Genomic DNA, 16,406 nt, shown 5'->3' with positions numbered 1-16,406 from the left:
CCCCACATCACTCCTATAGTCAACAGCACCGAGCCTGGAGACCAGAACCACTCCATCAGCTGTGTTATGGTGCTAGTCTTTTCATGATGGATTTCTCTGTGCTCCTTTCTTCTTTACATCACTAACTTTTGATGTGATGGTTGCCATAATGAGTGAATGAATGGTGGAACCTATGTCTGTCTCATGGCCAGATGCAAGGAGTCCTGGGAAGGTATCTGGTGTTTTCTGTTTTGATAGTGAGAGACAAGCTCTATTTGATACACAGGAGTCAGGGATACATAAGACATAGGAATGCTGGATATTCAAAAAGTGACCAATATTCACCACATATGAATGGACACTACAATCAGGTGACCTGTAATCACGGAAACTCTTCTGTTTTTTCACAATGCTTTCTAATTCTGTTTCCTTCTATAACCTTCTATAACCACTACCACCTATGACAACTCCCAAACTCTTACTCCTAAACATATCTTTTTTGTATGTGTTGACTTGGTTTAGGAAATTTGTTGTGATAATGGTGACACGAAGGGGTCTAACATTATTTTATGGCCTATGAAGATATTTTGTTATGATTGTTAGGGAAAAACACCCCATAGCAAGAGAGAAAGTATTAAAAAAACATGAGTTTTGGAGTCAGAAAGAACAGGCTTTGTATCCTGCCTTTCTGCTTAGCATTATAATCGTTAGTGGCAAGGTTTTAAACCTTGGGTCTCCATTTCTCTATTTGTAAAACAGGAATAACAGTAAACTGCTGATTTTGAAGCATGTTTGTGAGAATCAGACATAATCATGAAGTGTAGGACTGGGCAAAAACAGGACCTATTGTAATGATTTTCAGCCTTCAGGGGTATTTTTTAAGGCCAATGAAACAATATTTTAAATCTGATTTTATCAGATTTTTACCCACAAGACAAGGTCAAATAAATGTCAATTATTTTGAGTGGTTTCTTTTTTTTCTGGATGGCATTATTATTGAACATTACATGATGGAATCTTTCTGGTTAAAAATCCCATTTAAAAAATAAATGATCAACATTTAGATCAACATCTCCCAAGGCATTTTTATTAAGGTTTATGACCCACTCTCCCCTGCCAAGTCAAACCAGCACAAAGGTCATCTTACCTATGACAGATACTTTCCAACTACTAAACACAGCATTTTCCCATTTATCTTACGCATAAATGCAGCTAGAGAGGACATGGTGCACAAGACTAAGTGGATAACTGTTAGGCCATGGTCAGTCAAGAAATATTTCCTTAAAATTTACTCCTTGGAAGAGTGTTTGCAGACCAAATTTGGGGGAATAGCAGATCTTCCTATAATAACAAGCTGACTTTCTTAAATATATACATGCACTCCATAGTTTTCTTGAAAAAAAATTTTTTTGTATCCTGAGAATTAATGTGAAAGAGATACATCTATTTACTCATTCCTTTACTGAGTCATTTAATGAATATTCGTCAATTTCTTCTATGAACCAGGCACTTTGCTCGGTACCTGGGAGACAAAAGGAGGAATACAGACAGAATCTCTATTCACAGAGTTTTTAGACCCGTCGGGAAAACAAATGACAATAATGTTATTTACAAGAAATGCATATTTGATCATTCAAATGATCAAAATATATTTCATATATTTTTTTGTCATGGTTCATGGTTCACATCTGGCTCCTACTTTCCCAAAGCCATGGAATTTCCTGAGGGATAAAAGCCATAGGAGCATCTTTTATTATAATAATTAGTGTTTAGTCCTCAGTTCTTGAAACCCTAAAGGTGAAATGAGCGTCTTATTATTTACAAAAGACAGTTCTCAAGCTGGGTTCTTGTTAACATACTGCCTTTTGGAAAGCACCTATGGATGGTGACTGGTTGCCAGTGAAGCCAACCATAAAACTGAAAAGTGCAAGTGTTAGTCGCTCAGTTGTGTCTGACTCTTTGTGACACCATGGACTGTAGCCCACCAGGCTCCTCTGTCCATGGAATTCTCCAGGCCAGAATACTAGAGTGAGTTGCCATGCCCTCCTCCAGGGGGTCTTCCCAATCCAGGGATCAAATGAGAGTCTCTTGTATTGTAGGCAGATTCTTTACTGTCTGAGCCAGCAGGGAAGCCCAACCATAAGATTAGTGGGTTGGAGATTTCAGGCAGTCCCATTCTTCCACCTCTGGGGAGAAGAGAAGAGGTAGAAGTTGAATCAATCAGGAATGCCTATGATTTGATTAGTCATGCCTATGTAATGAAGCCTCTAAAAAAACATGAAAGGACTGGTGTTGAAGAGCTCCTCATCTTGGGATCTGCAGTATCTCCAGGGAAATAGTGTCAGAATTGAGTTGTAGGACATTGGCTGGTGTTGGAGAATTGCCTGGCTCTGTACTAGCTGTTTTATATGTGATTAATCTTCACAACAAACCTATGAAGTGCACGTTATTTTATAGATGAGGAAACACAGGTTTAGAAGGGTTGAATAGCTTGCTGAAGGTTACATAAATAGAAAGTGGAATAGTTCTGGGTTCTCTCTGAGTGAAGGGCACAAATCTCAATCACTGCTTTACAGCCTTACAAGAGAGGTCCATCTTGTGACTCATACAGTTGATGAAACAAATGACTCTATCAGTTGAAGTGTACAGCAGGAGAATTGCTGACCCCTCAGGGCCCTTGATGTACCAGGACTGATGGTGCTAACGGTGCCTATAAATTAGGAAAACAGTCATCAGGCCTACCAAGTTGAAGCCCAGGGACAGAAATGCTTTTGTAATAGTTACCGCCATAGAAGGGAGAAAAAAACATAGAAATCCATTGCCTTATTAAATGATTCCAGGAGGTCTTTAGACCATACTGTTTCTCTTTTTGTTGGGGTTGTTTTTTGAGGGGGGGGGTCTGAAAAAGGAAACAATTTTATGCCCCACCTTCTAGCTCTTTCCAAGATTATTTTCATTTGTGAAAACTGAGTGTCTTTACTCTGAAAGGGTGTGACTAAAGTCTGGAAAGGTACAATAGAAGTATACAAGGTAAGAGAGGACTTACTTACAGAGTCTAGACAATCAAGGAATTGTTCCTTCAGTTTGAAGATGATAGTGCTATGCTACTGAGTGGTAAACAAAATAAATTCTGGAAGCTATAAAGCAGAGAGTTAAGTGGAAAGTGTCCTATAACAGAAGAAACCAGAACCTAAGGTGGCAATGGAAGAAAGTTAAGAAGCACCCACTTTTCATTATAGAGCCTTACAATCTCATAAATTTGTAAGAGAGCACCAGGTACCTTTAAAAGTCAGGGTGATAAGTGTCCAGCAACAAGGAATTTCTGAACTGTGGTATATCCCCACAATGGAACATTATACAGCTGTTAAAAAATAGGGAAGAGCTCTATGATAAGATATGGAAAGATGCCCATGATACAGTGTTAAGTGAAAAATCAAGGTTCAGAATAATGTATGTGAAATGCCACTTTTGTTAAGAAATGGGAAAAGTAAACTGTATATTTGTATTTGCTTGTACTTGTATAAAGAGAGGGCTTCCCTGGTGGTTCAGATGGTAAAGAATCCACCTGCAGTGTGGGGGACCTGGGTTTGATCCCTGGGTTGGGAAGATCCCCTGGAGGAGGGTATGGCAACCCACTCCACTGTTCTTGCCTGGAGAATCCCCATGGACAGAGGAGTCTGGGAGGCTACAGTCCTTGGGGTCACAAAGAGTAGGACACAACTGAGCAAATCAGCATAGCACAGCACAATATAGAGACCTGAGAAGGATAAGTCAGAAACAAATAAAAATGGTGAAGGAAGAGGATGAATTTGGAAGGAGTGGGAGCAGTGGGACTTCCCAATATTTACCTTTTAATTTCATTTTTACATTTTAGCTATGTAAATGCATTACTATTTAAAAAATTTGAAAATAAATTGGTGCACACATTACTGATAAAGGAGTGGTCTAAAATGCATAAAGAACTGCTGCTGCTGCTGCTAAGTCGCTTCAGTCATGTCCAACTTTGTGCGACCCCATTGATGGCAGCCCACCAGGTTCCCCCATCCCTGGGATTCTCCAGGCAAGAACACTGGAGTGGGTTGCCATTTCCTTCTCCAATGCATGAGAGTGAAAAGTGAAAGTGAAGTCGCTCAGTCGTGTCTGACTCCTAGCGACCCCATGGACTGCAGCCTACCAGGCTCCTCCGTCCATGGGATTTTCCCGGCAAGAGGACTGGAGTGGGGTACCATTGTCTTCTCCACATAAAGAACTCTTAAAGCTCAATGCTGAGAAAACAGACAACTCAATTAAAAAATGAGCAAAAGATCTCAAAGACTTCACCAAAGAAGAAACACAGATGGCATATAGATGTATGAAAATATAAGGAGTCTCATGCTCAGTTGTGTCTGACTCTTTGTGACCCCATGGGCTATAGCCCACCAGGTTCCTCTGTTCATGGAATTCTCCAGGCAAGAATACTGGAGTGGGTAGCTATTCCCTTCTCCAGGGGTCTTCCTGACCCAGGGATCAAACCTGGGTCATCTACATTGCAGGCAAATTCTTTACTATCTGAGTCACCAGGGAAGCCCTGTATGAAAAGATGCTCAACATCATATGTTATTAGAAAACTATGAATTTAAACATCAGTGAGATACTACCACACCTACTAAAATGGCTAAAATCCAAAATAGTGACAACACCAAATGCTGGTGAGGATATGGAGCAAAGGAACTTGTATTCATGGCAAAATGGTACACTTTGGGAGACAGTTTGGTATTTTCTTACAAAACTAAACATACTATCCAGCAATTGCACTCTTCAATATTTGCCAAAATGGGCTAAAAACTTACATCCACACAAAACCTGCACATATATGTTTATAGCAACTCTATTTGTAATTGCAAAACATGGAAGAAGCCAAGATGTCCTTCAGTAGGTAAATAGATCAACTGTGGTATGTTTATAAATGAATTATTATTCAGTGCTAAAAAGAGATGAGCTGTCAAGCCAATATCGCTAAGTGAAAGAAGCAAATTTGGAAAGGCTACGTGCTATATAGCTACAGGCTCAATGATTGTGTGCCTGCAAAATTCATATGTTGAAATTCTAATGCCCAATGTAATGGTAGGAAAAGGTGAAGCTTGGGGGAGGTGATTAGTCCATGAAAGCAGAGTTCTCATTAATGGCATTAGTGCCCTTACAGAAGATTCTCCAAAGGTCTCCCTTGATCCTACCACCATGTGAGGACACAGAGAGAAGATGGCCACCTGAACCAGGAAGCAGACCCTCACTAGATACCAAGTTAGCCAGCATCATGATCTTGGACTTCCCAGTCTCTCCAGAATATCAGAAATAAATTTCTGTTTGTAAGCCATCCAGTCTATGGTATTTTGTTAAAGCACCCCAAAGGACTGAAATATTTATGACTCCAAGCATATGACATTTTAGGTGTGTCAACACTGGAAGTCCAATCTGATACTTGACATGATAAAAAAGGGTCACAGTAAAGTTTACCATTATGAAATTTAGAATCTTAGGAAGCAGAGACTATTCTAAAATGTCACAAAGGTAGAAACTATTCATATGTACAAATTCAAACATCAGAACAGCATTGACTGTCTCAGGAGCAATATCCAAAGCTAGAAGACACTGAAATATTGCCTTAGAAAACCCAAGGGAAATTGTTTTCTTACACAGGAGTATATATACATAAAAATTCAATTGTCAAGAGTGAATAAAGGCATTGCTAGATATGCAAGATCTCAAAACATTTATCTTCCCTCAGCGACTCACAGGAAGCTACAGGAGAAGGCTCCACTAAGACATAAATTAAAGAAGAAGATGCTGTGGAACTCAGAAAACAGAAGCTCCCATTCAAAAGACAGACAAGACACCCTTTAGGATGATCTGAACAGAGATCCTAAGATGAGAGTAATGCAGACAGAGTTTTATTTTTACTGACAATAAAGGCAGGAAAGAGAATATTCTTTTACATATTAGAAGACAAATCCAAGGTATTTATATCAGGAAGGCTTACAAAAGCATTAACTTGAAGATTGATCTTGATTCACCTTAAAGTAAGTTAGTAATAACTATGTTATGTTCCTGTGATGGATATATCAAAGGAATCACTTAACATGAAAACTTCTGAAATGTAGTTTCACCTTCATCACTATTGGAAAAAAAATACTTAAGTGGGAGGAGCTTTGATGGAATTCCATATTACATTTTTATATTTTTAGTAGTTTTTGCTTAAATAAAAAACATTGAAAAGAAACTGGTTTGAGAAGTATGACAGGAAAGATCTCTGAACCATCTATATTTTCTCCCCCTTACTACTATAATAAAATAAACAAAATATCCAAAATAAGCAATTCCAAACACATGAGCCAAAAAAATGTGAATGTAATATAGCACCTAGGCAATACGCAAATTAGAATGTATGTATATGCTCAGAATCTAGAAGAAAACTATATTTTAAAGAGGATGATACATATGGTGAAGTTAAAAGAGAAAATCAACAATTCATCTTGACTTTTGGTTTGGTTGGATTGAATATTGTTTTGTTGGGGAAACACAATAGACACTCTTGGCCTAAAATGGAAGGATTAGATGAAGATTAGATGAGGGGACTACTTTATTTGACTAGTTTTGGAAATAATCTCATGATCATCTGGTTCATGATTTTCCTATCTGGCACTGTAAATCTGTAGGGCAGTGATCTATAGACATGACTCTTTTCTTGACCATCATAGAACCTTATATCATAGCAACATAGTAAAGTACCTCATCTATTGAGTAAACAAATGACTGCAGAGCCCAGCATAACACTAATTCCTCCAGAGAACTGTTAATTTACAAAAATAATCATAATCTCTAATTTCAATACATTTCCTAAAACACAAAAATGAACTTTTATCTTCTTCCATTTTACTCTATTCATTTATTCAGCACATCATTATTGAAGGAATTCTCTGTGAAAGCCTCTTAGTTGGGCATCTTTTTACTAAAAACTAGTACAGGAGAAATGATCTCTTTTTTCTCTCAAATCGTAGGGAAGTTAACTCTCTACACTGACAAGGATCATGAAATGTTTCAATTCATAAGCTATGAGATGACCATAAACCCAAGGTTGATTTGTTATTTTTACATCATCAGAGTTCATCGCACTCTGAATATATTGAAAAACATGGGATTGTTTTTCTGGATGACATGTATGCTAGTTCAACAGCTTACACTATAGTCATAATTGGTTATGATTTCAGGTGGCAGCTACTCTAGCACTATATTTTCACTGTGATGTCAAGAAGGCATTAACGTTTATTGAGTACTTGTATGTTGTAGACAGTTCTTTACAGCAGCCTCATGAGGTAAGTAGTATTGTCCATATTTCACAGAAGAAGCAAATGGTACAGAGTGGTATACTGACAACCTGTCCAGGTAGCAAATCTGGGACGAAACCCAGTGATGTCAGATTCTTATCCCATGCCTTTTCTACTATGATCCATAGGAGTTGGCCTATAGGGCTTGTGATTTTGTAATAAATTAAGCCCAGATATATTGAAATTATACACAAAAGCTTGAGTTAGTTGAAGAAGTCTGGAAAGGGATAGTTAGGGAATTTGGGATTGACAAGTAGACACTGCTATATTTAAAATGGATAACCAACAAAGACCTACTATATAGCACAGGGAACTCTGCTCAATGATATGTGGAAGCCTGGTTGGGAGGGGCCTGTGGGGGAGAATGGATGCACGTGTACCTATGGCTGAGTCCCTTTGCTGTCCACTTGAAACTATCACAACATTGTTAACTGGCTATGTGAGTGAAAGTCGCTCAGTCACGTCTGACTCTTTGCAACCCATGGATATACAGTCCATGGGATTCTCCAAGCCAGAATATTGGAGTGGTAGCCGTTCCCTTCTCCAGGGGATCTTCCCAACCTGGAGACTGAACCCAGGTCTCCCACATTGCAGGTGGATTCTTTACCAACTGACGCACCAGGGAAGCTCAAGAATAGTGGAGTGGGTAGCCTATCCCTTTTCCAGCAGATGTTCCTGACCCAGGAATCAAATGGGGTCTCCTGCATTGCAGGCAGATTCTTTACCAGCTGAGCTACAAAGGAAGACCCCAAGATATGGAAAACTTCACGAATGTGCCTGTCATCCTTGTGCAGGGGATAATCTTCTCTGTATTGTTCCAATTTTAGTATATGTGCTGCTGAAGCTAGCACAAAAGTAAAACACAGTAATATAAAAAAGTTTTAAAAAGAAATATATATTGAAAACCCTATCTTTAAAAGACTTATATATATATACTCATGCCTTAAAACCTCATTTATATATATATATATATATATATATATATATATATATATATATATATATATATATCAGAGGAGGCAATGGCACCCCACTCCAGTACTCTTGCTTGGAAAATTCCATGGACGGAGGAGCCTGTTAGGCTGCAATCCATGGGGTCGATAAGAGTCGGACAGGACTGAGAGACTTCACTTTCACTTTTCACTTTCATGCATTGGAGAAGGAAATGGCAACCCACTCCAGTGTTCTTGCCTGGAGAATCCCAGGGATGGGGGAACCTGGTGGGCTGCCGCCTATGGGGTCGCACAGAGTCGGACACGACTGAAGTGACTTAGCATAGCGCATATATATATATTATATATATATATGTACCTGTGTGTGTGTGTGTGTGTGTATGTGCTTGCTAAGTTGCTTTAGTCATGTCCGACTCTTTGTGATCCTACGGACTGTAGCCCACCAGGCGCCTCTGTCCTTGGGATTCTCCAGGCAAGAGTACTGAAGTAAGTTGCCACTTCCTTCTGCCCCAGGGATCAAACCTGGGTCTTTTGTGTCTCCTGCATTGGCAGGCGAGTTCTTTATCACCACCACCTGGGAAGCCCATATATATATATGTAATTTAATCTAGATTACATAATGTATATATGTAATCTAAGCCCAAGAGGGAAACATTTTAAGTGAAAACCTAAGAACTGATGTAAAGTAATAAATGACATATATTTTTTCAAGCATTAAGTTAGGTGAGACCAATGAAGCATATTGTAGTCATCTTGCAAAAGAGTTTCTTATATTCTGAAAAGTGTAGTTTATTATATTCCATCCTCAGCATTTTCATGGACACAAGGTCAGGAGTATTTCTAAAGTTGACAGACAACTTACAGAAGCAAAGATCACTACATATGAGAGGATTATAAGACGTGTGTATTTGTGTAAACGTATTCTGACATATTTCATAATTCCAATGAGAGAAATATATCACAAAGACTGAACTGTCTGAGAGTATCGGAACTGGGATTAAAAATCCACCCTCTACTCTATTCCACTTTGAACTTGACTAGAAGTTTGTGCAGTGTTCCTAAGGAGACAAAGCCATATGTACCATATAAATATACATATTTTTAGATTAGAGTTTGTTGAACCCAGATTTTACTTTACTTCCTTTCTTTGGCTTCTGCAGCTCTACACTCCATAGTTTTCCTCCTATTTTTCTGGCTGTTCCTTTCTTGTCTCCTTTCTGTTCGCATCTTATTCTACCCAGTCATTAAATATTGTAGTTTCTCAGGCCTCATAAGTTTTCATTCCTTACTCTGCATCAACTCCTCATGGAAATTCACATATGCCTATAGTTACAATTATCAAAATATTCAAGTGATTCACAAATTTATATCTTCAGGGTAGAGCTCTGTGTGTGCTCCAGACCTGTATCATACATCAAGAAATAATAATTAAACTTGTGATTTCTTTCTTGCCCCCCACTCAGAATCTAAAGGCCTCCCAGATGGGAAGAATCCGCCTGCAATGCAGGAGCCGCAGGAGACGCATGTTCGATCCCTGGGTTGGGAAGATCTCCTGGAGGAGGGCATGGTAACCCGCTCCAGCATTCTTGCTTGGAGAATCCCCATGGACAGAGGAGCCTGGTGGGCTATAGTACATAGGGCTGCAAAGAGTCGGACATGACTGAAGCAACTGAGCACTCAAGCACATGCACAGAACCTAAAACATTCTCATTCTTCTCATTTTGGGTGAATGACATCCTCATTTATGTACTAATCCAAGCAAAAATCCTTGGGAATCATAAGGGTAATTTTTCATTCCTCTCTTTCTCATTCATATTGACTCTTTCACTAAATCCCATCTATTTTTCCTTCTAATTCTCCCTTGCATCCATCTACTCTTTTCCACTTCTATCCTGATCCAAGCTAGCATCTTTCTCTCCTTGATCCATTCTGATAGTCTTCAAAACGGTATACTTCCTTTCTCTACCTGCATCAGTCTGTTCTCAATACTACAGCTAGAGTGATTCTCAAACACAAATCTTACCATGTCAGCCCTCCTTCCCCCAGGTCAAAAATCCACCAGTGATCCACTGTTCCTAGGATAAAGATAAAACTTGTTTTTTGTTTTTTGTTTTTTTAAAATATAAGAGCCTCCAAAGTAAGTCCTCTATCTACATTTCCAGCTTCCACTCATACCGTGGTCTTTTTTTCTTTTGCTGCTACAGCCACATTAAATGTACTTCTGGGCACCATGTTTGCCAGCATTCCTCCAGCTACAGAGTCTTGAATATGACACTGGGATCCAACCAATGTCTCCTGCATTGGCAGGTGGATGTTTTACCAGTGAGCCACCAAGGAAACCCTTGTTATTTCTTTACTCAGCCTATAAACAATAGACACATCCTCAAGGAAACTCTCTTGACCTTCATAAGTCCATCCCCCCTCATTGCCCTCTAATAACACAAAGTTATCACTAGGGCATAGGCATTTACCAAACACAGCGATAAAAGTAACTATTGCTCTCTCCCTCCCTTGCCTAGATGCTCCATTAGAGAGGGTAGGGACCCTCTTTACTTTTGCTCACCACGAACGTAAGAGATGTGGGTTTGATCCCTGGGTCAGGAAGATCCCCTCGAGAAGGGCATGGCAACCCACTCCAGTCTTCTTACCTGGAGAATCCCATAGACAGAGAAGCCTGGTGGGCTACAGTCCATAGGGTCACAAAGAGTTGGACACAACTGAAGCCATTTAGCAGGCATGCATTATCTAGCACAGTGCTGGGTACCACCCAGGCTGCAATGTACTTGCTGAATGGATTACTGAAATGATTTCTTAGTTAACCAAACACTTCTGATTGTTTGATACCAACTCTAGAAACTGTGTATGTTTCTAAGAGAAGATATTCAATTGTTCAGAGAAGGAAGGAAGTCATGTACATTGGTAAGATCAGATGTACATTTTATTAATGTAGATAAAAGCTTAACCAGGCACTGAAAGACTATATACATACTGAGGGTTACACTTATGAGAATGCTGAGTAACAGGAGCAGGTTGGAGATACCCTACTGACACTTAAGAAGATTTTAAGAATTTTTCAGTCCAACCATGAAAATTAACACTTATGCTCATGTTCACTGCTGAGTTCAAAGACGTGGAGGCCTGAAGCAGATCAGTAAGTTAGTTTTTAACCAGGTTATATAAGATTCTCCGTATGTGAGTTCCCCCCTCCCCAACCCAAATTATTTACAATTATCCTTTAGTATTCTCTCGATCCTCAGGGTGTTTTCAGTGAAAAAGCAGAAAGCCAACTTGTAGTACCCTAACAATATAAAAACTGTATAGTACTCTAACCATATAATACTAGACAGTGGCACCTGAGTATGGTAAAAGTGTAGGTCTCCCTTTATACTCAGGTTCATCTCTTTTCTCATGTTGCACTACTGTTGACCTGCCCCAGAGTAGACAGCAGGAGGCAGAAATCAGGAGCACTCTGTTGTGAACTGGATGGCCTGATTAACCGGTTGCAGAGCTCTGGAGGCTTAGTCAGTTCAGTTCAGTCACTCAGCTGTGTCCAACTCTTTGTGACCCTATGGACTGCAACACGCCAGGCTTCCTGTTCATCACCAACTCCTGGATTTTGCTCAGACTTAATTTACAATAGAGTCGGTGATGTCACCCAATCATCTCATCCTCTGTTGTCCCTTTCTCCTCCTGCCTTCAATCTTTCCCAGCATCAGGGTCTTTTCCAATGAGTTGGCTCTTCACATAGGTGGGCAAAGGATTGGAGCTTTGGCATCAGTCCTTCAAATGAATATTCAGGGTCGATTTCCTTTAGGATTGACTGGTTGGATCTCCTTGCTACCCAAGGAACTCCCAAGAGTCTTCCCCAACCCCACAGTTCAAAAGCATCAATTCATGGGTACTCAGCTTTCTTTATGGTCCAACTCTCACGTCCATATATGGCTACTAGAAAATCAGCTTTGATAGATGAAACTTTGTCAGCAAAGTAATGTCTTTGCTTTTTAACATGCTGTCTAGGTTGGTTGTAGCTTTTCTTCCAAGGAACAAGCACCTTTTAATTTCATGGCTGCAGTCACGATCTGCAGTGATTTTGGAGCCCAAGAAAATAAAATCTCTCACTGTTTCCATTGTTTCCCCATCTATTTGCCATAAAGTGATGGGACTGGATGCCATGATCTTAGTTTTTTGAATGTTGAGTTTTAAGCCAGCGTTTTTACTCTCCTCTTTCACTTTCATCAAGTGGTTCTTTAGTTCCTCTTTGCTTTCTTTCATAAGAGTGGTGTCATCCGCATATCTGAGGCTCTGATATTTCTCCTGGCAATCTTGCTTCCATCTTGTGCTTCATCCAGTCCAGCATTTCACATGATATACTCTGCATACAAATTAAATAAGCAGTGTGACAGTATACAGCCTTTCCCAATTTGGACCCAGTCCATTGTTCCATGTCTGGTTCTAACTGTTGCTTCTTGATCTGCATGCAGATTTCTCAGGAGGCAGATAAGGTGGTCTGGTATTCCCATCTTTTGAAGAATTTTCCACAGTTTGTTGTGATCCACACAGTCAAAGGCTTTAATGTAGTCAATGAAGCGCAAATAAATGTTTTTCTGGAATTCTCTTGCTTTTTCTGTGATCCAACAGATGTTAGCAATTTGATCTCTGGTTCCTCTGCCTTTTCTAAATCCAGCTTGAACTTCTGGAAGTTCTGAGTTCAGATACTGTTGAAGCCAGGCTTGGAGAATTTTGAGCATTACTTTGCTAGCGTATGAGATGAGTGCAATTGGGCGGTAGTCTGAACATTCTTTGGCATTGCTTTTCTTTAGGACTACAATGAAAACTGACCTTTTCCAGTCCTGTGGCCACTGCTGAGTTTTCCAAATTTGCTGGCATATTGAGTGCAGCACTTTCACAGCAACATCTTTTAGAATTTTAAATAGCTCAGCTGGAATTCCATCACCTCCACTAACTTGGTTCGTAGAGATGTTTCCTAAGGCCCACTTGACTTAACACTCCAGGATGTTTGGCTCTAGGTGAGTGATCACACTATCATATAATCTGGGTCATTAAGATCTTTTTTGTATAGTTCTTCTGTGTGTTCTGGGCTTCTCTTGTGGCTCAGCTGGTAAAGAATCTGCCTGCAATGAGGGACACCTGGGTTGGATCCCTGGGTTGAGAAGATCTCCTGGAGAAGGGAAAGGCCACACACTCCAGTATTCTGGCCTGGAGAATCCCATTGACTGTGCAATCCATGGGGTCGCAAAGAGTCAGACATGACTGAGAGACTTTCATTTTCTGTGTATTCTTGCCACCTCTTCTTAAGATCTTTGCTTCTGTTAGGTCCATACCACTTCTGTCCTTTATTGTGCCCATCTTTGCATGAAATGTTCCCTGGTATCTCAAATTTTCTTGAAGAGATCTCTAGTCTTTCCCATTGTATTGTTTTCCTCTATATCTTTGTATTGATCACTGAGGAAGGCTTTCTTATCTCTCTTTGCTATTCTTTGAAAATCTGCATTCAGATGCACATATCCTTCCTTTTCTCGTTTGCCTTTCACTTCTCTTCTTTGCTCAGCTATTTGTAATGCCTCCTCAGACAACCATTTTACCTTTATGCATTTCTTTTTCTTAGAGATGGTTTTGATTACAGCCTCCTGTAAAATGTTTTGAACCTCTGTCCATAGTTCTTCAGGCACTCTATCTATCAGATTTAATCCCTTGAATCTATTTGTCACTTCCACTGTATAACCAATCATAAAAGATTTTATTTAGGTCATACCTGAATAGTTTTCTCTACTTTCTTTAAATCTGATTTTTGCAATAAGGAATTCATGATCTGAGCCACAGTCAGCTTCTGGTCTTGTTTTTGCTGACTGTATAGAGCTTCTCTATCTTTGGCTGCAAAGAATATAATCAATCTGATTTCAGTGTTGACCATCTGGTGATGTCCATGTGTAGAGTCGTCTCCTGTGTTGTTGGAACAGGGTGTTTACTATGACCAGTGCGTTCTCTCCATAAAATGTTGTTAGCCTTCACCCTGCTTCATTTTGTACTCCAAGGCCAAACTTGCCTGTTACTCCAGGTATCTCTTGACTTTCTACTTTTGCATTCCAGTCTCCTATGATGAAAAGGACATCTTTTGGGGGTGTTCATTCTAGAAGGTTGTTTAAGTCTTCATAGAACTTCAGTTTCTTCAGCATTACTGGTCAGGGCATAGACTTGGATTACTGTGATATTGAATGGTTTGGAAATGAACAGAGATCATTCTGTCGTTTTTGAGATTGCACTCAAGCACCACATCTTGCACTCTTTTGTTGACTATGAGGGCTACTCCATTTCTTCTAAGGGAGTCTTGCCCATAGTAGTAGACATAATGGTCATCTGAATTCCATTCACCCATTTTGGTCCATTTTAGTTCACTGATTCCTAAAATGTTGATGTTCAGTCTTGCTGACTCCTGCTTGACCACTTCCAATTTACCTTGATTCATGAACCTAACATTCCAGGTTCCTATGCAATATTGTTGTTTATAGCATTGGACTTTACTTCCATCACCAGTCACATCCAGAACTGGGTATTGTTTTTGCTTTGGCTCAGCCTCTTCATTCTTTTTGGAGGTATTTCTCCACTCTTCTCCCATTGCATAGTAGACACTTACTGACCTGGGGAATTCATCTTTCAGAGTCATATCTTTTTTCCTTTTCGTATGGTTTTTGGGATTCTCAAGGCAAGAATACTGAAGTGGTTTTTCATTCCCTTCTTCAGTGGACCATGTTTTGTCAGAACTTTCCACCGTGACCCATCTGTTTTGGTTGGCCCCACATGGCATAACTCATAGTTTCATTGAATTAGACAAGGCTGTGATCCATGTAATCAGTTTGGTTAGTTTTCTGTAATTGTGGTTTTCATTCTGCCCTCTGATGGAGAAGGATAAGAGGCTCATGGAAGCTTCCTGATGGGAGGGACTGGCTGCAGGGGAATCTGGTTCTTGCTCTGATGAGTGGGACCATGCTCAGTAAATCCTTAATTCAATTTTCTATTGATGGTTGGTGCTCTGTTGCTTTCTTGTAGTTTTACTTGAGGGCAAACTATGGTAGGGGTAATGGTGGTAATGGCGACCTCCTTCAAAAGGACTTATGCCAGCATGCTGTGGCTCCAAGGACTATTGTATTCAGTGCCCCTGATCCCAAGGCAGGGCACTGTCAACCCATGCCTCTACTGGAGACTCCAGGACATTCACAGGCAAGTCTGGTTCAGTCTCTTGTGGGTCACTGCTCCTTTCTCCTGTGTCCTGGTGTGCCCTCCAAGAATCTGTTTCCCTAATCCTTTGGAAGTCCTGTAATCAAATCCCACTGGCCTTCAAAGTCAAATTCCCTGGGGGTTCTCAGTCCCTTTGTTGAATCCCCAGGTTGGGAAATCTGTTGTGAGCCCTAGAACTTTCGCAATAGTATGAGAATTTCTTTGGTAGAATTGTTCTCCAGTTTGGGGGTCGTCTGCTTAGTGGCTTTGTGGTGGGACTAATGGCGACCTCCTCCAAGAGGACTTATATCACATGGCATGGCTCCCAGGTCTGCTGCAGCCAGAGCCCCTGTCCCCACAGCAGGCAACTGCTGACCCATGCCTCCGCAGGAGACACACAAGCACTCAAAGGCAGGTCTGGCTCAGTCTCTTGTGGGGTTCGTGGTGCACACAAGGTTTTCTTTGAGTTCTCTGAGTGTCTCTGGAAGGTATGGGTTCAATTCTAAACACTATTTTGCCCCTCCTACTGTCTTGTTGGGGCTTCTCCTTTGTCCTTGGATGTCAGATATCTTTTTTGGATGGGAAGGAAATGGCAACCCATTCCAGTATTCTTGCCTGGAAAATCCCATGGACGGAGGAGTCTGGTAGGCTCCTCCGTCCATGGGGGTCACAAAGAGTCAGACAAGACTGAGCGACTTCTTTCCTTTCCTTTCCAACATTCTCCTGTTAATGGTTGTTTAGTGGTTAGCTGCAATTTTGGAGTTCTCACAGGAGAAGATGAGCACATGTCTTTCTACTCTGCCATCTTTTTTAGGTCAACTGAATCTCTGCAGAAACATTTTGGAAATGAAGCATGTGAATCTCCTAAACCTATTTAGAA

The 16,406-nt window shown here is 40.3% G+C and overlaps 1 protein-coding gene and 1 non-coding gene across 2 annotated transcripts in view; both read right to left on the bottom strand.

Moving 5' to 3' along the window:
- Nucleotides 1–16,406, bottom strand: part of GABRB1 (gamma-aminobutyric acid type A receptor beta1 subunit) — a 457,044-nt gene that overhangs the window by 71,051 nt on the left and 369,587 nt on the right. The gene's annotated exons all lie outside the window — the stretch shown is intronic.
- LOC113894855 lies at nucleotides 8,090–8,191 on the bottom strand. Its single transcript, XR_003511693.1, has one exon. It is a non-coding gene; the product is annotated as a U6 spliceosomal RNA (small nuclear RNA).

This window comes from Bos indicus x Bos taurus, chromosome 6 (genome assembly GCF_003369695.1).
Source record: "Bos indicus x Bos taurus breed Angus x Brahman F1 hybrid chromosome 6, Bos_hybrid_MaternalHap_v2.0, whole genome shotgun sequence".
NCBI classification, from domain to species: Eukaryota; Metazoa; Chordata; class Mammalia; order Artiodactyla; family Bovidae; genus Bos; species Bos indicus x Bos taurus.
Note: the sequence above shows the minus strand (reverse complement) of the source record. Positions and strands in the feature narration are given on the sequence as shown.